The sequence below is a fragment of the Salvelinus sp. IW2-2015 genome, linkage group LG1 (genome assembly GCF_002910315.2).
Source record: "Salvelinus sp. IW2-2015 linkage group LG1, ASM291031v2, whole genome shotgun sequence".
NCBI classification, from domain to species: Eukaryota; Metazoa; Chordata; class Actinopteri; order Salmoniformes; family Salmonidae; genus Salvelinus; species Salvelinus sp. IW2-2015.
The window spans coordinates 13228200-13255904 of NC_036838.1; positions in this window are offsets into that span (position 1 = coordinate 13228200).

Below are 27705 nucleotides of genomic sequence, written 5' to 3' on the forward strand. Positions count from 1 at the left end.
TTCATCTACAACAGCAACACGTGCTAAACGACTACGCTAAACTTGCCACAGCTTTGAAATTAAAATCAGTGGCTCTGCGACTCGCAAACACGATAGCTCACTGGCTAACAATGTCAAACAAGCTCAGAATGAACACCCACAAGCTTACTATCATAGGCTTTGTTTAGCTTACTTTGGTCTACTCACTGAAACAGGAATGGAAGAGCTGTTATCATTCAAACAAATGTTTATGTCGAACATGTATCCCACCTTCATTACCTACTTGGGCCCTACAGCCCATGTTGGCTTGCCTATCTTACAACTCAGAGAGCTTGCAAGCACAGCTTTTGAGGCATCAAAGCTCATAACGCTAAGAGCCCTGACCACTCGGTTTTGAAGTTTGACCAGGAGAACTCACTACAGTTAGAGGGTGCATTATCAGGTATTGGAGCGTTGAGAGATGATGCACAACAACGGTTTCTACCACGAAACCACGAATCCAATAACCACTGCGGTCAAAATAACTATAAAGTACGTCGCCATCAAAACAACTACCGCTACAATCGACCTGTTTGCGACGTTCCTGCACCCAACCCACACAAAGTGTCAGAACACAAGGGTAACAAAGGGTTAATAACTTCTTATGGCTGAAGTCCCGTTAACGGGATCGATATGACAACAGCCAGTGAAACTGCAGGGTGCCAAATTCAAAACAACAGAAATCCCATAATTTAAATTCCTCAAGCAAGTATTTTACACCATTTTAAAGCTACACTTGTTGTAAATCCAGCCACAGTGTTCGATTTCAAAAAGGTTTTACGACAAAAGCACACCAAACGATTATGTTAGCCAAGTCACAGAGCCAAGTCACAGAGCCAAGTCACAGAAAAAGACAGCCATTTTCCCAGCTAAAGGGAGCCGTAACAAAAAGCAGAAATAGAGATAAAATTAATCAATAACCTTTGATAATCTTCATCACATGACACTCATAGGACTTCATGTTACACAATGCATGTATTTTTTGTTCGGTAAAGTTCATATTTATATCCAAAAATCTGAGTTTAGGCAAGACGCTACTGTATCACTTGGCAAAAAGCCTGAGAAAATGCAGAGCGCCAAATTAATATTAATTACTATGAAAATTACTATAAAATCAAACTTTCATTAAATCACACATGAAAGATACCAAATTAAAGCTACACTGGTTGTGAATCCAGCCAACGTGTCAGAATTCAAATAGGCTTTTCGGCGAAAGCATACGATGATATTATCTGAGTGTAGCACAATAGTAAACAAAGAGAGAGAAGCATATTTCAAGCCTGCAGGCGCGACACAAAACACAGAAATAAAAATATAATTCATGCCTTACCTTTGACGAGCTTCTGTTGTTGGCACTCCAATATGTCCCATAAACATCACAAATGGTCCTTTTGTTCGATTAATTCCATCGACATATATCCAAAATGTCCATTTATTTGGCGCGTTTGATCCAGAAAAACACAGGTTCCAACTTGCTCAAACGTGACGACAAAATATCTCAAAGGTTACCTGTAAACTTTGCCAAAAATTTCAAACTACTTTTGTAATATAACTTTAGGTATTTTTTAACGTTAATAATCGATAAAATTGAAGACGGGATGATCTGTGTTCAATACAGGATTAAAACGAAATGTAGCATGCCTTTTGTACATGCACTTCAATCAAACACGACACCTGGAGTGACTCGACTTCAAGATGGCCATATTTCTTCATTACACAAAGGAATAACCTCAACCTATTTCTCAAGACTGTTGACATCCAGTGGAAGCCGTAGGAACTGCAAGCAATTCGCTTAGAAATCTGGTTTCCCAATGAAAACTCATTGAAAAGACAATGACCTCAACAACAAAAAAAGTCTGAATAGTTTGTCCTGCTAAATAAGTTCTGTTATACTCACAGACATGATTCAAACAGTTTTAGAAACTTCACAGTGTTTACTATCCAAATCTACTAATAATATACATATCTTATCTCCTGGGGATGAGTAGCTGGCAGTTGAATTTGGATATGCTTTTCATCCAAACGTGAAAATGCTGCCCCCTACCCTAGAGAAGTTTAACAGGTCAACATTCACAAGGCCGCAGGGCCAGACAGATTTTCTAGGACTTGTAGGTGGAAAGGGTAGGTAACACATCTGCCACGCTGATCCTCAACACAGGGGCCCCTCAGGGGTGTTTGCTCAGTCGCCTCCTGTACACCCTGTTCACCCATGACTGCATGGCCAAGCATGACTCCAACACCATCATTAAGTTTACCGACGACACAACAGTGGAAGACCTGATCACTGACCTGGCCGTGTGGTGCCAGGATAACAAGCTCTCCCTTAATGTGATCAAGACAAAGGAGATGATTGTGGGCTACAGAAAAAGGAGGACCGAGCACGCCCCCATTCTTATCGACGGGGCTGTAGTGGAGCAGGTTGAGAGCTTCAAGTTCCTTGGTGTCCACATCACCAACAAACTATCATGGTCTAAACACACCAAGGCAGTCGTGAAGAGGGCACAACAATGCCTATTCCCCCTCAGGAGACTGAAAAGATTTGGCATGGGTCCTCAGATCCTCAAAAAGTTCTACGGCTGCACCATCGAGAGCATCTTGACTGGTTGCATCACCGCCTTGTATGGCAACTGCTCGGCGTCTGACCACATGGGACTACAGAGGGTAGTGCGTACAGCCCAGTACATCACTGGGGCCAAGCTTCCTGCCATCCAGGACCTCTATACCAGGCGTTGTCAGAGGAAGGCCCCAAAAATTGCCAAGGACTCCAGCCACCCTAGTCATAAAATCTCTGCTACCGCATGGCAAGCGGTACTGGAGCGCCAAGTCTAGGTCGAAACAGCTTCTACCCCCAAGCCAAGACTCTTGAACAGTTAATCAAATGGCTAGCCGGACTACTTGCATTGTCCCCACCCCAACCCCATTTTTCACTGCTGCTACTCTCTGTTTATCTATCCATAAAGCCACTTTACCTCTACTTACATGTACATATTACCTCAATTACCGTGACTAACCGGTACCCCTGCACATTGACTCTGTACCAGAACCCCCTGTATATAGCCTCGCTATTGTTATTTTATTGTTGCTCCTTAATTATTTGTTATATTTCAACAACAAAAAAGTTCTTAACTGCATTGTTGGTTAAGGGCTTGTAAGTAAGCATTTCACTGTAAGGTGAACCTGTTGTATTCGGCGCATGTGACAAATAACATTTGATTTGATCTCTCCTCTGTTTGTCCTTGTTTGTCCCGCTCAAACACAGACGCCTGTCATTCCTGCCACCTGCACCAGACAACCCCATAACACCAGTCTCAGTCAGCTCCATCTCCAGACCTTAACTCGGTTACTGTTACCCGGAAAGATGCGCTATCTTTCACATAAAGACTGATGGGTCACATGAAATGTATGCGTCATCTCCATCACCACACCTTAACTAATTTACTGCCAGAATGGTCTGATGGGTCACAAGGAGAACTACTGAGACAAACAGCAAGTGGTAGGATTGCTGACTGCTGGTGTGCATAGATTTTTGCTCATTATTTGCAGGTCAGAAATTGGACAACTTGAAACGACTTGGAACGGCTGTGTTTTCACTGGCTCAGTGTAGTGGCGTTACGTTGTTCATGAAAGTGAGCCAGATTAAACGTTGTGACGCTTTGCAAATGTCAAAGGTATTATGCCTATGTTCAGGTCTGGGTTGTGAAGCAGGTGCAATGGAAGGAAAATGCGAAAACAAATCCGAGATTTCAGACAATGAGCAGCTATGTGATTATTTTTTTAAAGTCTTCTCTCTACATGATTGGTTTCACTCTCATATTATGATGCTGTTAGTCAGTCAGTGATAATTGCCATCTCAATTTCAAGCTTGATGACTGGCAGAATTGGACATTTTTACAATAAATACAAGCATCTGTAAGCTACTCTTATTCATCATCGTTGTAAATTAATTCCCCATGGGAACAGTTTGTGTGAGGTCTTTTCTATTTTCTCATTATGAAATATCCATTGTAAAATATTATCTTTGTTTAATTATGAAGAGACATTTTAAAACATTTTTCTCCGCAATGGATCCTTCATGATATGTATTACTCTGATCTTTCCTCTTATCAGCTGCATGCCTGACCCTGAATTGGCTCAATTCTCATCTATTTTTATCTCTCTGGCAGATAAACACACCCTCTTTAAATGAAGCGTAAGAAATAGAATAAGAAATAGAAGAAATCCTTGGTTCTTTGTACAACTTTCAGATCTTGTAATTATTAGAAATCAGGCCTGGGCCAAAGCTAGAAGAACTGACTTGGTAGCTGAATGGCAGCTTTTCAGGCAATTGGGAAATAGATCTACCTTCTCAATTAAGAAAGCTAAATCAAGCTACTTTCTAAGTTCTATCTCAGACTCTGCTGGTGATCCGTCTACATTTTGGAAAACAGGTAATGCTCTGAAGTGTCTAAATTCCTCTTCCTCCCTGCCTAAGCAAGTTGTGTCAGACTACGCATTATCACTTTCAACAACTTTTTACTTGTGATGTGCTAGATGCCTTGCTTAAGATTGATGTAAAAAGAATCCCCTGAAGCTTTACTTGATCCTTTTTTTGCTGTAGCATTCTACTCCTTGGATTGTGGAATCCGTAGGCAGATTTATTGTTGCAAAAACAATCATTGCGATATGTGTCATGGACATGGCAGACATAGGATACATTTTCTAAAGAACTACAAAAATGTTATACTTTCGACGGGGGTGGATTTTTCTTTTATCTTACTTTCCTCATTACGACAAATGATGACGTAACGGTGTTTTTTGAATAAATGATGGCTGAAAAGTTGCCATGGAAAACAAATTATTTTTCTTTAATAAATACATATCCTAATATGTAAACAACGACAGTGAGCAATTGACAGTGAGCAATGAGCAAGATAAGCATAGACGGGAAGTTGACAATAGCTTATTATTAGTGTAAATAAATTGTATTTCTATGGTTGCAGTCCTAAAAGATTGAATTGCATTGAATCAAATTAATCAGATCCAATGATTTACTGCCCGTAGGGTGGGGTGCCGCTATTTTAATTCTAAATGCCTACTGCTTGCTAAATAAAAATAATCAAAAAAGAAATAATGTTTCTTTGCAGGACAAGGATATTCCTGACTTTGAAGAATGGCTGAATTGTTTTGCCTTGCTCTTCTGGTTGGCTGGAGGTAAGTTTCACAATCCAATTATTTCAGATCTACAGGAGTGCAAATTTCACCATGGCACGTGAGAATTATTAGAATATGGCAAATATTAGTCAATCATTGACATTTACATAAATTCTTGCATTCTATCCATGCTGGCTTTCGCGTGCTAACTGAGACATAAAACAGATAGGTGGGAGGGCATACAGGCTGTCGCCAATTTACCAATTCGCAATTTGGATAATGGAAACACTTCAACTTCATTTTGTATTTTTTTGGTGTTACGTCATCACGTCGAGCAGTTTTTATCGACACAAGATAGTTAAATTTAAACACACCGCATTATGCAATTGTCATAGCAAACTTTCAAAATGTCAAGAAAAAAAATGTTGTTGATGGAAAAACATAGCCTCTGACAAATATTTTTAACCTGGCGGTTATCTCAGATGCTATCCCTAGGGTTTGGAAGGCAGCTCATGTGCTCCCTCTCCACGAAGGTGGTGACCCCTCCAACCTAAATAATTAAACTGTTTTGCCGAGCTACTTAAATTTTTTTTTTCTTTTTATAAACTCTCAGTTTAGGTCTTTCCTAGCTATGAAGTGTTCATCAATCTGACTTTAGACCGTAGCACTATCTCTTCTGCCTCACTAGTTAAAAATTATGTGGTTAATTGTATGGACAAAAGGCAACATTGTGCTGCCCTTTTCATTGACCTGTCAAAGGCATTCGATGCTGTGGATCACTAATTGCTAATTCAAAGGTTGTCCGATTTTGGCCTGGATCAGGCATCATGTTATTGGTTAAAACATGACATGATAGACAGAACACAGTGTATTTTCTAATGGTGTTAAGTCAGGTTTCCTTGATATTATGAAAGGTCTCCCAAAGGGGTCGATTTTAGAACCTGTTCTTTTTACTGTCTATATAAACAATATTGGTCTATCTGCAAAAATGTTTTACATACGCCTGTATACAGAGGACACTGTTGTGAATGCTATTGTCCCCACGGTTGACCAGGCTCCTTCGGCGATACAATCTGCCTTTATTGCCTAACAGAAAGCCTTTGTTGAATTAAAATTGGTACTTCATGCAAGCAAAACCAAGTATATGTTATTTTCCAAAAAAACAAAAAATGTATCTGACTATTTATGCATGTGAATTGGATGGTGCCCACATAGATGTCCTCGCTTATAAATATCTGGGCATCTGGACTGGCTAAAAGCTGTCTTTCAGAAAGCATATTGATGAGTTATTTAAGAAGTTAAGAATAAAATGGTCTTCCTTTTTATATATGTTGTTAAATAACAAACAAAAAATACTTGAATTGCCATTCAAACTGGTTGGCAATATCTATATGAATGCAGCTGCCACTGTATTGAAGCCATTGGAAGCCAGTTTAACATAGCACACAGTACACATCACTGCATTCCTTATCAGAAAGTAGGCTGGCCCTCTTTAAAGTAGATCGATGCATTGCACTCTTTTTGTTTATAAAGCCCTTTATTTATTTATATTTTTCCCCCCAATTTCGTGATATCCAATTGGTAGTTACAGTCTTGTTCCATCGCTGCAACTCCCATACTGACTTAGGAGAGTTAAGGTAGAGAGCCATGCGTCCTCCGAAACATGACCCTGCCAAGCCACACTGCTTCTTGACGCACTGCTCGCTTAACCTGGATGCCAGCCGCACCAATTTGTCGGAGGAACACTGTACAACTGGCGACCCAGTCAGCATGCATGTTCCCGGCTCACCACAAGGAGTCGCTAGAGCACGATGTGACAAGGACATCCTGGCCGGCCAAACCCTCCCCTAACTCAGACGACGCTAGGCCAATTGTGCACCGCCTCAAAAGGTATCCCGGTCGTGGCCAGCTGCGACACAGCCTGGGATCGAACCCAGGTCTGTAGTGACGCCTCTAGCACTGCAGCCGTAGACCGCTGTGCCACTCGGGAGGCCATTATAAACCTCCTTTGACAAACTTCCGCTGTACCCTAAGTTATTGTTAAGCTACAGTACAGACGTACCAGCTACCAGCTAACCGGTCTCAGGGATGGCTAACTCTAGAGATCCCTTTGATTTCCACTGAGTTAGGTAAATCTGCTTTTAGTTTTTTTGCACATTACTTGTAGAATAATCTCCAAAACTCTCTCAAATTTGATGATTTTGTGTCTCTAGGGCAATTCAGCTGATTGAGGATATTTTTACTTTGTATCTCTGTTTTTATTTTCATAGTGTATCGATATGTATATTTTGTGTAATTACAGGGCTCATCTGTAAAACAGACCTTGGTCTGACTCCCTATCAAAATAAAGGTTCAATTCAATTAACAAAACAAAATATATATCAACCAATATGTGTAGGCAGCACTTGACAAAGTACAAATTCATTTCAATCTATGCCAATCCAAACAAATGCATACATCATTGTTCACATTGGCAGTTTGAAGTGAATCAAATCCTATTGTTCTGCAAATCCAATTCAAATCAGTTATTTTTCCTGCAGTCTGAACAGCCAAAAAGCACATGGAATCAGATATTTCAAGACACATTTCAAACCATCTTCGTAGGTGATACAAATATGATTCTTGGCCATTCGACTTCTCTGAATGGTCAAATCTGATTTATGGATTTTACTGTTATTTGGCATATGTTGTCGCTAGCTACTCTTGACAGTTTGACAAGAACATGAGGTAGCTAATTAACTTGTTAATTGTTTACAATCAAATTAGTGAATGTGCTAGAAAGCTAATAAGCTACCTAGCCCAAAACGGACACATTTCGAAAGTTTAATTATCTTATTTTTGAGGCTTTAAAATGATTTTTAACATTCAAAGCAACTGGAAAATTTCCATTTGCAGGCATTGTTGTCACCTTAGATTGCTATAGAACTTCTGAGTGATAGGAAGCAGGAGCATCACCACCAATCAGCCTACACCACTGCGCACACATCCTTCATTACTATGACAATGAGCATAGCCATGTCAGCAAATGACTGCGGTCTGAACACACACATCTGATTTGGTCACTTGTTGTTTGGACAGTCACTATTCCAAAACGGATTTGAAAAACAAATCTAATTTGAGCAATAAGGCCTACAGTGTGAACAAGGCTTTAGACTTTGAGAGGGGACACATACATTAATGAATGTTTCAGAGAGGCCTAGATACAGAAGCCTCTACAATGTTTGACATCCTTGCAATTTTGTCATTCTCAGCAATATTGTGCATTGCGCAGTCACTCACCTCACATTCCCATTCTCTCCTTTTGTTATGAGCCAAATGTAGATTTAGAATGCCTCCATTCTTCTCATAACAGACGCATGAAAGAGATGGAAAAAGAGAACAGCGCTAGAAGTTTCCATACTTGTCAGATGTTCCAAGATTAAGGGAAAGAGGGTGGATGACAGCACGTCAGCTACTTAAAAGTTGTGCCCCTTTGGATATGACATTTAAGCCACATCTGAAAGAACTCTTTGGGTGACAAATGACTCAACGTTTTGTATTGCCTATAGATTTCCTATAATGATCCATAGCAAGCAGATATAAATCAGATGTATGTTTACGTATGATGATGATGTGGCATGTACTATACTCGTTACTGAGCCATATCCAATAAATGTGATGACATGCTATTGCACTTAGTATGTGTATTATAAAGATATTATAATACTATTTTGTGGAGTTATACAGATATCAGACAATATAGCTATAATTTAATTAGATTCACTTAATACGTTATTGCCAATTTACATAGAGATAGGAATAAAGTTTTAATTGAATTGAATGCCTAGAACCCCAACTCTCTATAATCCTATTGACAGGAGCAGTGCCCGTGAGGCTGGCTTGCAGACAGAGTGAGAGATGTGTGTGTGTTTTTAAAAGACATGCATGGGACAGTGTGAGGCTCAGGTGGCCGCACAGTATTGTATATACACCCCAATTGCAATCGGGCCTGAGCCCTGCGCTAGACAGGTGGACCTGTGTGACCTTGAGATACGCTGACCCTTTCAGAGAGTAAACCTTGTGTGCCTGGCTGCAGTGGCTGGGCACAGGCTGACAATATGGGTGTCAGAACAGAAGACAGAACCTTATCAAGCCCTATATTAGACACTATGAATGTGAATGACAATGGTTAAACTCTTATGGTGGAATAAATACAGTATATAATTATTGGACATAATTATTGGACATTATTGGACATAAATATGAAATATTGTTTTCTAAATTAACTTTATGGCTATTTTGGCCTTTGTGATTTATGCTGTAATGTGTACATACAGTACCAGTCAAAAGTTTGGACACACCTACTCATTCAAGTCTTTTTCTTAATTTTTACTATTTTCTACATTGTAGAATAATAGTGAAGACATCAAAACTATGAAATAACATAAATGGATTCATGTAGTAACCAAAAAAAGTGTTAAACAAATTAAAATATATTTTATATCCTTCAAAGTAGCCACCCTTTGCATGGATGACAGCTTTGCACACTCTTGGCAAGACACTCAAGTAAAAACAAACTGCTAATTCATTCATTTCAAATCATTCAAAACGGGATGGGTTCATTATGCTACCTGAGGTTTCCCAGGTATGGGAAATGGGACTTATGGGACTTGATTTGTGAGGTGTTTTAGGCACTGTTGGATGCTCACGCAGTCTTCTGGATGCTATTTACCAGATGACAAATGTCCTTAACCACACCTCTGATTGCAAACTGACAGAGTAAATCACTCTGCATTCCACTTCCGAATCCATTTCCTCCCAAGTTCCACATGGATCTCAGTGGTGTCTCAATCCATAAAGAGGCGATGTGTGACGCGGTGACAGTCAGAATACCCTTGGGGCTGCGTTTTCATGCTTTATTAAGCAATGAATGTGACACTTGCTAATGAGGGAAATACATCATTGGGAAAATGAGAATGATATGCTGACAACTTGTTGTAATTGCCGCTGGTAATATGTGGGAACATGGTGCCAGATTCTTCTGATTTGGAATTCTGTTTGATTGGGAATCTTCGTTCAATAAGGTAACAGGCTTTGCAGGGTGATTTAGGAGTAATGGTGGGAAATGCATTTGGATGGAAAATGTATGCCATATTTAGTAAAATAACTGAGTGTGGACTGCATGGTCAAACTATAGCTCTTGATAGTAATGTGGAAGGATGATGAGGACTGTCTGTCTACTGATGTGGAGTGGCAAAGATAAATATTTTGCAACGAAAATGCTGAGCCATATGCTTGCTCAGTAAACATGTCCAACTGCTGTATACAAATATAAATATGGAACATATATGTTCTTTGAGGATACCCTCTTTCTGGCATCTCTCTGACATTGCATCATACAGTATGCAGAGGCAAGGCGAGAGTCAGTTACAGAGTGAGTGCAGGCATCCTCTGGACTCCCCGTGTCTTCTTGTAAATTTCTCTGGCTAGGTAGCACATGTCAAATCAGAGGAACTGACAAAGCCTATGGGCTTGCCTGCACTTCCCCTGCAATCAGAGTCAGGGAAATGCAGAGAGAAACACATGGATTGCGTCCCAAATGGAACACTATTCCCTACAAAGTGCAATACTTTTGACCAGCCCTATGGGCCCTAGTCCACTAGATAGGGAATAGGGTGCAATTTGTATTTCTATTTATTATTGATCTGCATTAGCTGCCAAGGGAGCAGCTACTCTTCCTGGGGTCTATCAAAATTAAGGCAGTTATAACATTTTTAAAACGTTACAATACATTTCACAATACATTAAGAGTGTGCCCTCAGGCCACTACTGTACTACCACATACAGTGCCTTCTAAAGTAATCAGACCCCTTCACCTTTTCCACATTTTATTACGTTACAGCCTTATTCTAAAATGTATTAAATAAATGTTTTTCTTCAATCTACACACCCCTAATGACAAAGCGAGCAGGTTTTTAGAAATGATTATTTTAATCTAATTTATTAAAAATAAAAACAGAAACAGCGTATTTACATAGGTATTCAGACCCTTTGCTGTTTCCATTGATCATACTTGAGATGTTTCTACAACTTGATTGCAGTCCACCTGTGGTAAATTCAATTGATTGGACATGATTTGGAAAGGCACACACCTGGCCACAGTTTACAGTGCATGTCAGAGCAAAAACCAAGCCATGAGGTCGAAAGGAATTGTCCATAGAGCTCCGAGACAGGATTGTGTCGAGGCACAGATCTGGGGAAGGGTACCAAAACATTTCTGCACCATTGAGGTTCCCCAAGAACAAAGTGGCCTCAATCTTTCTTAAATGGAAGAAGTTTGAAACCACCAAGACTCTTCCTAGTGCTGACTGCCCGGCCAAACTGAGCAATCGGGGAAGAAGGGCCTTGGTTAGGGAGGTGACCAAGAACCAGATGGTCACTCTGACAGAGCTCTAGAGTTCCTCTGTGGAGATGGGAGAACCTTCCATCTCTGCAGCACTCCACCAATCAGGCCTTTATGTTAGAGTGGCCAGACAGAGCCACTCCTCAGTAAAAGGCACATGACAGCCCGCTTGGAATTTTCCAAAAGGCACCTAAAGGACAATCAGACCATGAGAATGAAGATTCTCTGGTCTGATGAAAGCAAGATCGAACTCTTTGGTCTGAATGTCAAGGGTCACGTCTGGAGGAAACCTGGCACCATCCCTATGGTGAAGCATGGAGGTGGCATCATCATGCTGTGGAGATGTTTTTCAGCGGCAGGGAAGAGGGAAAGATGAACGGAGCAAAATAGGGTTTGGCCAGGGTAGGCCGTCATTGTAAATAAGAATTTGTTCTTAACTGACTTGCCTAGTTAAATAAAGGTTACATTTAAAATATATATATAATATGTCTTACAGAGCCTTTCCATAAGTCCACTCAAGTTTCTTCAACTGCCTACTGACTGTGATTAGAGCGATGTTGATGTTGTGCTGTGATGCCAGCAAATTCCAGACTGCATTTGCCGATCGCCCATCAGCTTCAACCATCAGTGAGTCGATGGTTTGAATAGTCTCGCTGGAAATGTAAAAATGTGCAGCATACAGTAAAGACCAGCAGTCGATTTATTGAAGCATTATTTTTTGCATTATTAGGCCTACTTTACAGTATCGTAGCCTACTGTACCTGTTCATTTCCCTGGGCTGTTCGACGTAACACAGGCACTGTCCGTGACCATAATCCCCAAGTCTAACAGTATTTTATCGACATGTTTAATTATTCAAGGCTCCTTTCCCTTCTCTGTGCTGGAGTTCTTTTAAGAATACTTACAGTACTGGAACACCCAAAGTCATCCAATTGTTACAATAGGATTTGAAGCAATAGCCTACCCGTGGTCAACTATTTCAGCACCGTTTCGCGCTGCTCTGAGACAAGCATGGGGACTGGTCTCCATTTGGGTATTGGTTAGCCTACAATTAGGGTGTGGACACGGTCACTTTGTACAGCACCATATTTTCCTTACGGAAACCCTGAGTTTTTTTTTTTTTTTGGGGGGGGGGGGATAGAAACACTATAATATGATTCAAATTAATTAAGCTGCATTTTTTAAATCAATCCCAATATACTATGTTCTTACAAAAATGGTTTTAAATTCTCTAGTACAGCCAATATTAAAACGAGACAAATGCTGCTCAAAGATGCCCTCCAGTGGTCAAACTAGCACTAACTAGCATTAATGGCAACAGTTGCTGACACTTAACTTCTTTGGGGTAGGGGGCAGTATTTTCACGTCCGGATGAAAAGCATGCCCAGAGTAAACGGCCTGCTACGAAGTCATAAAAGTTAGAATATGCATATTATTAGTAGATTTGGATAGAAAACACTCTGAAGTTTCTAAAACTGTTTGAATGATGTCTGTGAGTATAACAGAACTCATATGGCAGGCAAAAACCTGAGAAAAAATCCAACCAGGTTGTGAGAATTCTGAGGTTGGTCGATTTTCAACTCAGCTCCTACTGACGATACAGTGGGATATTGGTAATGTTGCACGTCCTAAGGCTTCCACTAGATGTCAACAGTCTTTAGAACCTTGTCTGATGCTTCTACTGTGAAGTGGGGCCGAAGGAGAGGGGAATGAGTAAGGTCTGCCATGAGCAGACCTAAAGATTGATTCTATACATCGTTTGACATGTTTCTGCTGACTGTTACGGAACTTTTTGACATTTCGTCTGCTTTTAGTGAACGCGCTTCGTGACTTTGGATTTGTTTACCAAACGCGCTAACAAAAGTAGCTATTTCGACATAAATGATGGACATTACCGAACAAAACGAACATTTCTTGTGGGAGTCCTGGGAGTGCATTCTGACGAAGATCATCAAAGGTAAGTGACGATTTATAATGCTATTTATGACTTTTGTTGACTGCATAATATGGCGGATATATTTGTGTCTTGATTGGGCTCTCAGCGCCGACTCAGATTATTGCATGGTTTGCTTTTTCCGTAAAGCTTTTTTGAAATCTGACACAGCGGTTGCATTAAGGAGAAGTGCATCTAAAATTCCATGCATAACAGTTGTATCTTTTAGCAATGTTTATTATGAGTATTCCTGTAAATTGATGTGGCTCTCTGCAAAATCAAAGGATGTTTTGGAACTTCTGAACGTAAGGCGCCAATGTAAGCTCTGATTTTTGGATATAAATATGAACTTTACTGAACAAAACATACATGTATTGTGTAACATGAAGTCCTATGAGTGTCATCTGATGAAGATCATCAAAGGTTAGTGATTAATTTGACCTATATTTCTGCTTTTCGTGACTCCTCTCTTTGGCTTGAAAAATGGCTGTGTTATTCTGTGAATAGGCACTCACCTAACATAATCGTTTGGTTTGCTTTCGTCGTAAAGCCTTTTTGAAATCGGACACTGTGGCTGGATTTACAACAAGTGTATCTTTAAAATGGTGTAAAATACATGTATGTTTGAGGAATTTTAATTATGGGATTTCTGTTGTTTTGAATTTGGTGCCCTGCAGTTTCACTGGCTGTTGAAGAGGTGGGACGCTACCATCTCACGTACCCTAGAGAGGTTTTAAATAATGTGCCATAGAATTCTTCGGCAGCCTGCAAGGTGTGCTGCAGTATGACGCAACTTTTAAAGGAAGAATCACTGTACAAGGCCTTCCCCCGCACTCCTTTCGGCAAATCTGACCAAGACTCTATTTTGCTCCTCCCTTCCTATAGACAGAAACTAAAACAGGATGTGCCCGTGCTAAGGACTATTCAACGCGGGTCTGACCAATCGGAATCCACGCTTAAAGATTGTTTTAATCACCCGGATTGGAGATTTTCCTGGTAGCCTCAGAGAATAAAATTGACGTATACGCTGATTCAGTGAGTGAGTTTATAAGGAAGTGTATAATTAATCAATCAATCAAATGTATTTATAAAGCCCTTTTTCCATCAGCCGATGTCACAACGTGCTATACTGAAACCCAGCCTAAAACCCCGAACAGCATGCAATGCGGATGTAGATGCACGGTGGCTAGGAAAAACTCCCTAGAAAGGCAGGAACCTAGGAAGAAACCTAGAGAGGAACCAGGATCTGAGGGGTGGCCAGTCCTCTTCTGGCTGTGCCAGGTTGAGATTATAACAGTACATGGCCAAGATGTTCAAACGTTCATAGATGACCAGCAGGGGAAAATAATAATAATCACAGTGGTTGTAGAGGGTGCAACAGTTCAGCACCTCAGGAGTAAATGTCAGTTGGCTTTTCATGAACGGGTCAGGGTTCCATAGCCGCAGGCAGAACAGTTGAAACTGGAGCAGCAGCACGTCCAGTTGGACTGGGGACAGCAAGGACTCATCAGGCCAGGTAGTCCTGAGGCATGGTCCCAGGGCTCAGTTCCTCCGGGAGGGGAAGGGGAGGGAGAGAGAGAGAATTAGAGGGAGCATACTTAAATTAACACAGAACACCGAATAAGACAGGAGAAAAACTCCAGACATACAGTTGAAGTCGGAAATTTACATACACTTAGGTTGGAGTCATTAAAACTAGTTTTTTTACCAATCCACAAATTTCTTATCCTAACCGACTTGCCAAAACTATAGTTTGTTAACATCTACTTTGTGCACAATGCAAGTAATCTTTCCAACAATTGTTTACAGACAGATTATTTCACTTATAATTCACTGTATCACAATTCCAGTGGGTCAGAAGTTTACATACACTAAGTTGATTGTGCATTTAAACAGCTTGGAAAATTCCAGAAAATTATGTCATGGCTTTATAAGCTTCTGAGTCAATTGGAGGTGTACCTGTGGATGTATTTCAAGGCCTACCTCCAAACTCAGTCCCTCTTTGCTTGACATCATGGGAAAATCAAATGAAATCAGCCAAGACCTAAGAAAATGAATAGTAGACCTCCACAAGTCTGGTTCATCCTTTCCAAACACCCGAAGGTACCACGTTCATCTGTACAAACAATAGTACACAAGTATAAACACCATGGGACCACGCAGCCGTCAAACCGCTCAGGAAGGAGACATGTTCTGTCTCCTAGAGATTAACGTACTTTGATGCAAAAAGTGCAAATCAATCCCAGAACAATACCAAAGAACCTTGTGAAGATGCTGGAGGAAACAGGTACAAAAGTATCTATAGCCACAGTAAAACTAGTCCTATATCGACATAACCTGAAAGACCGCTCAGCAAGGAAGAAGCCACTGCTCCAAACCCGCCATAAAAAAAGCCAGACTATGGTTTGCAACTGCACATGGGGACAAAGATCGTACTTTTTGGAGAAATGTCCTCTGGTCTGATGAAACAAAAATAGAACTGTTTGGCTATTATGACCATCGTTATGTTTGGAGGAAAAAGGGGGATGCTTGCAAGCCGAAAAACACCATCCCAACCGTGAAGTACGGGGGTGGAAGCATCATGTTGTGTGGGTGCTTTGATGCAGGAGGGACTGGTGTACTTCTTAAAAGAGATGGCATCATGAGGGAGGAAAATTATGTGGATATATTGAAGCAACATCTCAAGACATCAGTCAGGAAGTTAAAGCTTGGGTCTTCCGAATGGACAATGACTGCAACCATACCCCCAAAGTTGTAGCAAAATGGCTTAATGGACAACAAAGTCAAGGTATTGGAGTAGCCATCACAAAGCTCTGACCTCAATCCCATAGACAATTTGTGGGCAGAACTGAAAAAGCGTGTGCGAGCAAGGATGCCTACAAACCTGACTCAGTTACACCAGCTCTGTCAGGAGGAATGGGCCAAAATTCACCAAGCTTGTGGAAGGCTACCCGAAACGTTTTACCCAATTTAAACAATTTAAAGGCAATGCTACCAAATACTAATTGAGTATTTAAACTTCTGACCCACTGGGAATGTGATGAAATAAATAAAAGCTGAAATAAATCATTCTCTCTACTATTATTATTTCACATTCTTAAAATAAAGTGGTGATTCTAACTGACCTAAGACAGGGCATTTTTAAATGTCAGGAATTTTGAAAATCTGAGTTTAAATGTATTTGGTTAAGGTATATGTAAACTTCCAACTTCAACTGTAACAGACAGCCCCTAGCCCCCCGACACAAACTATTGCAGCATAAATACTGGAGGCTGAGACAGGAGGGGTCGGGAGACACAGTGGCCAACCAGGCAGGATATAACCCCACCCACTTTGCTAAAGCACAGCCCCCACACCACTAGAAGGATATCTTCAAACCACCAACTTACTACCCTGAGACAAGGCTGAGTATAGCCCACGAAGATCTCCCCCACGGCAAGAAACCAAAGGGGGGCGCCAAACCCCTCCTAGGGACGGGATGTAAGAGTACAAGTAAGCCAGTGACTCAGCCCCTGTAATAGGGTTAGTGGCAGAGAATCCTGGTGGAGAGAGGGGAACCGGCCAGGCAGAGACAGCAAGGGAGGTTCGTTGCTCCAGTGCCTTTCTGTTCACCTTTACACCCGTGAGCCAGACTACACTCAATCATAGGACCTACTGAAGAGATGAGTCTTCAATAAAGACTTAAAAGTTGAGAACGAGTCTGCGTCTCTCACTTGGATAGGCAGACCATTCCATACAAATGGAGCTCTATAGGAGAAAGCCCTGCCTCCAGCTGTTTGCTTATAAATTCTAGGGACAATAAGGCCTGCCTCTTGTGACTGTAGCGTACGTGTAGGTATGTACAGCATGACCAAATCGGAGAGATAGGTAGGAGCAATCCCATGTAATGCTTTGTAGTTTAGCAGTAAAACCTTGGAATCAGCCCTAGCAATTATAGGAAGCCAGTGTAGAGAGGCTAGCACTGGAGTAATATAATCACATTTTTGGGTTCTAGTCAAGATTGTAACAGCCGTGTTTAGCACTAACTGAAGTTTATTTAGTGCTTTATCAGGGTAGCCGGAAAGTAAAGCATTACAGTAGTATAATCTAGAAGTGACAAAGCATTGATTTACTTTTCTGCATCATTTTTGGACAGAAAGTTTCAGATTTTTGCAACGTTACGAAGATGGAAAAAAGCTGTCCTTGAAATAGTCAGGGTCCAGAGTAACGCCAAGGTCCTTCACAGTTTTATTTGAGACGACTGTACAGCCATCAAGATGAAAACCTCTCTGGGATAGGGGTCCCTCTAGCGGGACAACTTCTGGTGAAAGTGGAGGGCGCGCAATTCAAATAAATAATTATAAAAATGATGAATATTAAACATTTAGGTACATACAAGTGTCTTATATCAGTTGAAAGCTTAAACTCTTGTTAATCTAACTGCACTGTAAGATTTACAGTAGCTATTACAGCGAAATCATGCCATGCGATTGTTTGAGGACGGTGCCCCACATCAAAATATTTTTCCAACGGCACAGGTTTCATAAATTCACATATAGCGATTTTAAATATTCACTTACTTTTTGAAAATCTTCCTCTGATTTGTCATCCAAAGTGTCCCAGCTATAACATGTAGTGTCGTTTTGTTAGATAAAATCCTTCTTTATATCCCAAAAAGTCTGTTCAGTTGGCGCCATCGATTTGAGTTATCCACTCGTTCAACCTGCCAAGATAGGAATCCAAAAATCTACCCCTAAACTTTGTTTCAACAAGTATGTATCAACAAGTACATATCAAAATATGTTTCTATTTAATCCTCAGATACCCTAAAATGTAATCAAACTATAATTTTTCATACGGAAAGAAGTATGCTCAATAGGAATCCGATTTTAGCAGGTGCGTGTTGTCTTCATGGCACGCGCAGACAAATCTCCAAGCGTCCTTGTTCTAAACCTCATTATTCTTACTTGTTTTGGAAGAAACAAGCCTGAAACCTTGAACAAAGACTACTGACACCCAGTAGAAGCCATAGGAATTGCATACTGGGAGCTAGATTTCATTATTTCCCTATACTTTCCATTGTAAGAGCTCTCAAAAAAAAACTCTGGTTGGTTTTTCTTTGGATTTTCTCCTACCATATCTATTTTGGTATAGTCTCCTACATTATTTAAACATTTCTACAAACTTCAAAGTGTTTTCTTTGCAATGGTACCAATTATATGCATAAGTAACAGTCAGTTTACTTTGGGCACGTCAGTCAGGCGGAAATTGAGAAAAAAGGACCATAGCCTGAAGAAGTCGTCAGATGCAACAGAAGATCTCTTTGTTCCTTGGGACCTAGAACTAGCATCTCTGTTTTGTCTGAGTTTAAAAGTAAAACATTTGCCGCCATCCACTTCCTTATGTCTGAAACACAGGCTTCCAGGGAGGGCAATTTTGGGGCTTCACCATGTTTCATCAAAATGTACAGCTGTGTATCATCCGTATAGCAATGAAAGTTAACATTATGTTTCCGAATGACATCACCAAGAGGTAAAATATATTTAGCTGCTAATCTTGTGCGACAGCAAGCCTTTTCCTTTTGGACAAAAATTGCAAGAATATGGAGAGTTATGAAAACTGGGTGTTTTGCAAATGTTGAACTTACAATATGGCTACTAATACTGGAAAAGCTAAATCAAAGTTCAAGTATGCAGATTTGACGATATTCTTGCAGTAAAATGTAATGTAAATGTAAACGTGTCCTTCACGATTTGCCCAAATGTACCTGGGTGAAATGTCATATAGCTTGCTCATACTTCAAGTTCAGTCTGAAACGTTGTACATACACTGCTGTGGACACCATCGGAATTACAACCAGCGTGATGGCTAGATTCGGGACCTTTCTGTTGCATTTCAAAGATGGTGGTAGAAAAATAATGTATTTTCTTCTACCAGATCTATTGTGTTATATTCTCCTACATTCAATTCACATTTCCACAAACTTCAAAGTGTTTCCTTTCAAATGGTACCAAGAATATGCATATCCTTGCTTTAGGAAGTTAGATTTGGGTATGTCATTTTAGGCGAAAATTGAAAAAAAGGGGGCTATCCCCAAGAAGATTTATTAACCCTCGCAAGGTTTACGGCCCAGACCGAATCCCTATCCGCTTCCTCAGAGCATGTGTAGACCAGCTGGCTGCTGTGTTTACGGACATCTTCAATCTCTCCCTATCCCAGTCTGCTGTCTCCACATTCTTCTTGATGGCCACCGTTGTTCCTGTACCCAAGAATGCAAAGATAACGGAACTAAATAACTATCGCCCCGTAGCACTAATTTCTGTCATCATGAAGTGCTTTGAGAGAATAGTCAAGGATCATATCACTTCCACCTTACCTGTCACTCTAGACCCACTTCAATTTCCTTTCCACCCCAATAGGTCCACAGACGATGCAATCGCCATCACACTGCCCTATCCCATGTGGACAAGAGGAATACCTATGTAAGAATGCTGTTCCTTCACTACAGCTCAGCATTCAACACCATTGTACCCTCCAAACTCATCATTAAGCTTGAGACCCTGGGTCTTGACCCCGCCTTGTGCAACTGGGTCCTGGACTTTCTGACGGGCCACCCCCAGGTGGTGAAGGCAGGAAACAACATCTCCACCCCGCTGATCTTCAACACTGGGGCCCCACAAGGGTCATATGTATATACTGTATTTTATACCATCTATTGCCTCTTGCCTATGCCACACGGCCATCGCGCATCCATATATGTATGTACATATTCTTATTCCATCCCCTTACATTGTGTGTATGAGGTAGTACTGAATTTGTTAGATTACTTGCTAGAAATTACTGCACTGTCGGAACTAGAAGCACAAGTATTTCGCTACACTCGCATTAACATCTGCTAGCCATATGTATGTGACCAATAAAATTTGATACTCCAGGATGTTTGTTTATTGTTCTGATATTGTCTATTTTGTATGATGTCTATGTGGACTTGTGTCTGAATTCTGTTTGTATATTGGCTATTGCTGGCAGCACTTTCTCAGTAAGGCAAATTCTGGGTATGTGTAAATGTAATTGGCGAATAAATGTGATTCTGATTGTTACCCCATGCACATTCCAAAACTAACCTGAACATTTGAACTGCAACTCTTCACAAAAGCACCCATCTGGAGAGTGAGCGTGTAATCAGAACTCTACTCTAGTGGTTCTAAGCCTGTTTATTTATGAACCAGCCACCACTGCAGGGGACTGCTGCCGCCATCTCATCCAAAGATGTGTGATGTGCTGAATCAACATTAGTTGAGTGTGAATGAGGAAGTGGAATTGACTCCTGTCTCACTGTAACATCTACATTATACACCCGACACATTTAGTGTGGTGTTTTTTACATTGCATAAAGGTGGAGACTCAGAGCTACAAAATGGTATATCATACACTGCATTTGAGGAACAATGGGAAAGTAATTCTGCATTGATAGTTGATCAACTTGTAAACTCACTTTTGAGAAATTGGCCTTTGAATGTTTTGGTTTCTAGTGAAGAGCTCTTCTTTGTCTACACGCATTCAGCATCGTTCACACCCTCTTAAGCTTTAGCCCCACACATCTTGTTTCGCTCTCGGAGCGCACACTTGACGCTCTGGCTGATGATTTGTTTACCAATGGATAACATGAAAACAACCTAACCAGCTCTGCTGGCAACAATTTCATTACGCTTTTTTTGCAGACGTTTACTGACACAGGCCATATTCAACGGGTGTTGTACACACATCACGTAACGTTAGCTAACAAGCCAGCCAGCTAACGTTAGCTAGTTAAACAACAATGAACAGTGCCAAGAATGCCACAGTGCTGGGAGCTAATAAACCAGGTTCAATGTTAACTAGCTAACATTAGGCTCTAACTAGAAAAGCAAAAAGAATAATAATGTCAGCTAGGGTGCCAGCCAGCTAACGTTAGCTAGCCAGCTAACAGTTTACTTTAGTATTTAGAATAATAACATCAGCTAGCTAGGTAAACAATGAACCTAGCTAGGTAAACAGCGTTTAAAATCACACACGTCACGTAATGTTAGCTAATGAAGCAGCTAGCTAACGTTAGCTAGTAAACAATAATGAACACAGTGCCAAATCATGTTGTTACTACCCTGCATGAATACGGCTCTGGGATACGAATAATAACGTCAGCTAGGGAGCCAGCCAGCTAATGTTAGCTAACTAGCTAACAGAACACTTTAGCTTGAAATGAAACCACTTTCTGTCAAAATTACAAATATGTAATATCGGAAAATGTAGCTAGCTAACGCTAGACTATCTTACCTGTAAACATCATCATGCATGATGGATGTGTCTCCCTGTCAGGAATGCCATACCACGGTTGCCCTTAGTTTGAAGATGTAATCCAGAGACAGGTGTTTTCTCCATCTCTTTAGCTATCGTACTCTAATTCCACTGTTTTCAAAACTTGATTATCAGGATTACCAACACAGACTGATGAGCTAAAATAGACCAATCCGAACATCTCTCGGCATGTCCAACCCACTCATTATCTCAACGCTTCATGGCTAGTAGGAAGGTTGCGCCCTTTTTCTGTGGCTTAACCAACAAGGCTTGTAATTTAATAACAATTGTATTCATAATTACAGATGGCATACAAGTTTGTTATTAAGGTACATGAAAGTTCACATGTTCGAGAAGGCATTTCTGCCATAAATGTCTCTCCTGTGAAGTCGCGACTTGAGAAATATGCCTAGTTTCCTGAAATCGGGTCACTTATTACAAAGCATATTCTAAAGCTATGTCAGTTGGTTTGTCTATTAAGGCATTTTGATCAATAATCGGGAGTTTTCCTCAGGTACTTTAGTACAGTATAATCAATGAATAGCTTTGCGATGAACTACTCTCCGATTAGTCTATGAATAAATGTTTTATTAATATTTAAGAAACAGAATATAGAATTCTAACGTATCAATACAACGTGGATTCATAGATTTCACGGCCCCTTCATTGTTATGAATGTTCTAAGCCGGACTGACTCCTACTTCCGTGTGCTGCCCACACATTCTCGATTGAGGCTTGATTATTTTGTCTTAAAAGGTCAACTGCCCCTTTAGAACCAACTGGTTTTAAACAGCCTATGTGGCATCGATATGAGTCACAAACATTCATTATAATGTCCAAATCAACTCAAAAGTGTAAATAGGATAATTTTGGTCTTAAAGTCAGTTCGCCATGGTTTACTGGAGGGTTGGGTATGGATTACTTAGATTCCCACTTTTGCCAATGATGCTCAATTGCCCAGAGACAACACGTTGTGGTCCGCACCCAGCTGCCATGAGGACATTTGTTGTAAAGTCTGTATATGGGTGCAACGCACACACATTTTGCTCAGCAAATAGGAATACAAATGGGCATCCATAAAGTTGGTGCAAACCTACAATGTATTTCAACAATATTACCAGATGGCCAGGAATGGATTACATCCGAGACAGTCCCTTCTTTTCTTAATGTAATTTTTTATTTAACTAGACAAGTCAGTTAAGAACAAATTCTTATTTATAATGACGGCCTACACCGGCCAAACCCAGACGACGCTGGGCCAATTGTGCACTACCCTATGGGACTCCCAATCAAAGCTGGTTGTGATACAGCCAGGATTCGAACCAGGGTGTCTGTAGTGACGCCTCAAGCACTGAGATGCAGTGCCTCAGAACGCTGTGCCACTCAGGAGCTCCTTCTGCTGCCTGTCAACTGTCAAACCACTGGTGTTGGTGAGTACATAGCTGGTACTAGCTAGCTAGTAGCTACTTCTGGTTATACAACATTATATGATCATGCCAGCGAGCCAGGCTGGCTACCAAACCACAGATAAAAGGGGAATGATACTGTTGCTAGCTAAATACATCAAGCTAACTTGTAATGTGATGTCAGAGGAAGATGTGCATAGCTCACATTTTCTAGCTACCTTGCTAACAACAGGTAACTGTAGCCCATTGCATTTAGGGTCAATACAGGGCATGCACTTGGATACTATCTTGCTAGCTAATCATAGGATGTAGCCAACTTGCTTTCAATAATGTTTTAACTCGAACTGTCTAGCTAAAATGCCTGCTCTCATAAAAGTTTGTGTATTTTCTAGGGCAAAAATAAATGAAGGATGGAACTTGTTTACTACAAATACAGCTATGGCTCTGGCAGAAAATAGCAAAACGTATCAGCAAGCATTCAGCACGTACACATATGGTTGCATAGTATCGGTTTCAGCATCATCAGCTTGAATCTATTCTGTAGTTACAGTACCTTTTTTAGCATATAAATGACTTCTAAACTGGGAAAGTTATTTTTCTTGCTATATGTTTATTGGGTGACAATATTTTTTTAAATTTACAGGCTAGGTACAAAATCTGGTGGGAATTTTTTTTTGTTATCAGAGCGTACAAAAATACCCCTCCCCCCCGACTCCTGGGGCCAGTCTGTCATGCTGGCACGTGAAATAGCAATGAATAAGGATCTCTGATGATCAGCTGTGTATTTACTGTTGGCTTCATTCGGAAAGTAATCAGACCCCTTGACTCAATCTACACACAATACCCCATAATGACAAAGCAAAAACAGTTTTTTTGACATTTTTGTACATTTATTACAAATAAAAAACAGAAATACCTTATTTACATAGGTATTCAGACCCTTTGCTATGAGACTCGAAATTGAGCTCAGGTGCATCCTGTTTCCATTGATCATCCTTGAGACGTTTCTAGGATGTCCACCTATGGTAAATTACATTTATTGGACATGATTTGGAAAGGCACACACCTGTCTATATAAGGTCCCACAGTTGACAGTGCATGTCAGAGCAAAAACCAAGCCACGAGGCACCGATCTGGGGAAGGGTACCAAAAAGATTCTGCAGCATTGAAGGTCCCCAAGAACACAGTGGCCTACATCATTCTTAAATGGAAGAAGTTAGGAACCACCAAGACTCTTCTTAGAGCTGGCCGCCTGGCCAAAATGAGAAATTTGGGGAGAAGGGCATTGGCCAGAGAGGTGACCAAGAACCCGATGGTCAATCTAACAGAGCTCCATAGTTCCTCTGTGTAGATGGGAGAACCTTCCAGAAGGCCAACCCTCTCTGCAGCACTCCACCAATCAGGCATTTATGGTAGAGTTGCCAGACGGAAACCACTTCTCAGTAAAAGGCACATGGCAGCTCGCTTGGAGTTTGCCAAAAGGCACCTAAAGGACTCTCAGACCATGAGAAACAAGATTCTCTGGTTTGATGAAACCAAGATTGAACTCTTTGGCCTGAATGCCAAGCATCACGTCTGGAGGAAACCTGGCACCATCCCTACGGTGAAGCATGGTGGTGGTGGCAGCATTATGCTGTGGGGATGTTTTTCAGCTGAAGGGACTGGGAGACTAGTCAGGATCGAGGGAATGATGAACAGCATAACGTACAGAGAGATCCTTGATGACAACCTGCTCCGGACTGTTCAGGACCTCAGACTGGGGTAAAGGTTCGACCCTAAGCACACAGCCAAGACATCACAGGAGTGGCTTCGGACAAGTCTCTGAATGTCCTTGAGTGGCCCAGCCAGAGCCCGGGCGTGAACCCGATCGAACATCTCTGGACAGACCTGGAAATAGCTGTCCAGCGATACTCCCCATCCAACCTGACAGAGCTTGAGAGGATCTGCAGAGAAGAATGGGAGAAAGTCCCCAAATACAGGTGTGCCAAGCTTGTAGCGTCATACCCAAGAAGAGTCGAGGCTGTAATCACTGCCAAAGGTGCTTCAACAAAGTACTGAGTAAAGGGTCTGAATACTTATGTAAATGTGATATTTCAGTTTTTTATATTTAATACATTTGCAAAAATGTCTTAAAACCTCTTTTTACTTTGTCACTATGGGGTATTGTGTGTAGATTGAGGGGGGAAAACACTTTAATCAGTTTAGAATAAGGCTGTAACGTAACAAAATGTGGAAAAAGTCAAGGGGTCTGACAGTCTTACAGTCTTTCTATCTCTCCCTCCCTCTGTAATATAGGAGCTGGGTCGGGTATATACAGTGCCTTGCAAAAGTATTCATCCCCCTTGGCGTTTTTCCTATTTGTTGCATTACAATCTGTAATTTAAATGGATTTTTATTTGGATTTCATGTGATGGACATACACAAAATAGTCTAAATTGGTATAGTGAAATAAAAAAAAATAAAAAAAATAAAACGGAAAAGTGGTGCATATATATATATATATTCACCCCCTTTGCTAGATCTGGTGCAACCAATTACCTTCAGAAGTCACATAATTAGTTAAATAAAGTCCACCTGTCTGCAATCTAAGTGTCACATGATCTCAGTATATACACACAACTGTTCTGAAAGGCCGCAGAGTCAGCAACACCACTAAGCCACGGACACCACCAAGCAAGCGGCACCATGAAGACCAAGGAGCTCTCCAAACACGTCAGGGACAAAGTTGTGGAGAAGTATAGATCAGGGTTGGGTTATAAAAAGATATCAGAAACTTTGAACATCCCATGGAGCACTATTAAATCCATTATTAAAAAATTGAAAGAATATGGCACCACAACAAACCTGCCAAGAGAGGGCCGCCCACCAGAACTCACGGACCAGGCAAGGAGGGCATTAATCAGAGCGGCAACAAAGAGACCAAAGATAACCCTGAAGGAGCTGCAAAGCTCCACAGTGGAGATTGGAGTATCTGTCCATAGGACCACTTAAGCCGTACACTCCACAGAGCTGGGCATTACGGAAGAGTGGCCAGAAAAAGCCATTGCTTAAAACCCTTTCATGCGTTCCAAATATCTCTAACGGTAGCCCCAGCCTGAGTTTTTTTATGCACGTGATGTTAGTACGTTCTCTCCATTCCAGAATGTGATTGCTACGCAACAGTGCATTTAATCCTCGCTGCCCTCAAACCAAGGCACGCAGCCTGTTTTTATTTATAGGCTGTTTTCAACTTGTCAATTTAAGTTTTTTATTTTCTAAGAACAGTTTGAATTGAGGTGTGTTTCGCCTCATTCATTCACATAAAAGTAGTCATTTTTACTTTTAGCGGACCAATTAATTTTTTGGACATTTCTGACCTGGACAAAATTCCCCAAACACTTCCCAACTGTTTGTGCAGTTCAAGTCTGCAGACTTTTTCTCATCTCCCATCCTGCACACACGTGTTCACATTTTCCGTCTGTTGCCTGCATCGCAGTCATAGTTGTTTTCGTTACCAATAATAACTTTGGAAATGTGTGCGTTTCTATCAAAGTGCCTTTATTATGTTATAATAGTTTCTGCATGTCGTGTTATGTCATTTCTACTGTAGCATAATATTTTTGTGTATATTTCTTATAACCGCGGACACGTGAGGTAAAGTTACTCATTTCATAACCTTTATGGCGTTATATTCAATTCTGCTTTTGTAGCTAGCTACATTCTTCTATTAGCTCTGTAAAACAATGCTAATTGCGTCAGAAGTATTGGCTTGTTGTAATTTGAAGCTACCCTGGAAAAATATATTCTTGTACCACTTGGTCGTTTTCTGAGTGCATTCCACAAAGCTGTTTATCATGTCCGCCTCATCCACTGCACCCATTTTGAGGTTATAGTCAAGCACGCAGTCTGGTTTGATTTTTCTCTCTCTCCTCAGGTGGTCCTCCTTCCCTGTGGCCGACATGGTTGCTGTATGGACAGTGGAGAGGACATGGATGTCTCGTTTGCCACTTTACTGCCAGCTGTTGACATTTCTTATTTTGTATAATGGGTCATTTAGGATGGCAGTAGCATTGTTGATGAAATGCAGTCATAGCAGCAGAACTAGGAAGCGTTCTTGGGAAAAGAGGGTGGCAAAGAAGGGAGTTGCAAACATAGGATCTGTGCTCAAGTATTCTCCTAGGGAGTTCTTCTTTACTATCCCAATGAGGACTGTCACCAGGAAGGTATACATTTCACTAATTGTGGTTGTCCCCCCCCACTCCTGGCTCTCTCTTCTCCTGTAGCTCCAAGGCATAGCGATTGGTCTCTACTATGTCTCCCACCAGCTCCTCTGTCAGAAACAACTTGAAGCACTCTGCCTCAGATGGAAATGTTAAGGGGCGTTGCACTCCAGACTGGGACTCATCAAAGCAAACAGCAGGGCCAGGAGGGGTGAAATGGCTGTCAGCCTTCCAGCAACCACAGAACTCCTGTACTTCATCCATTGTCAGTCTGCCTCCATCACCACCAGCATCTTCAAAGGGAACTGGGACTTTGTCAGTGGA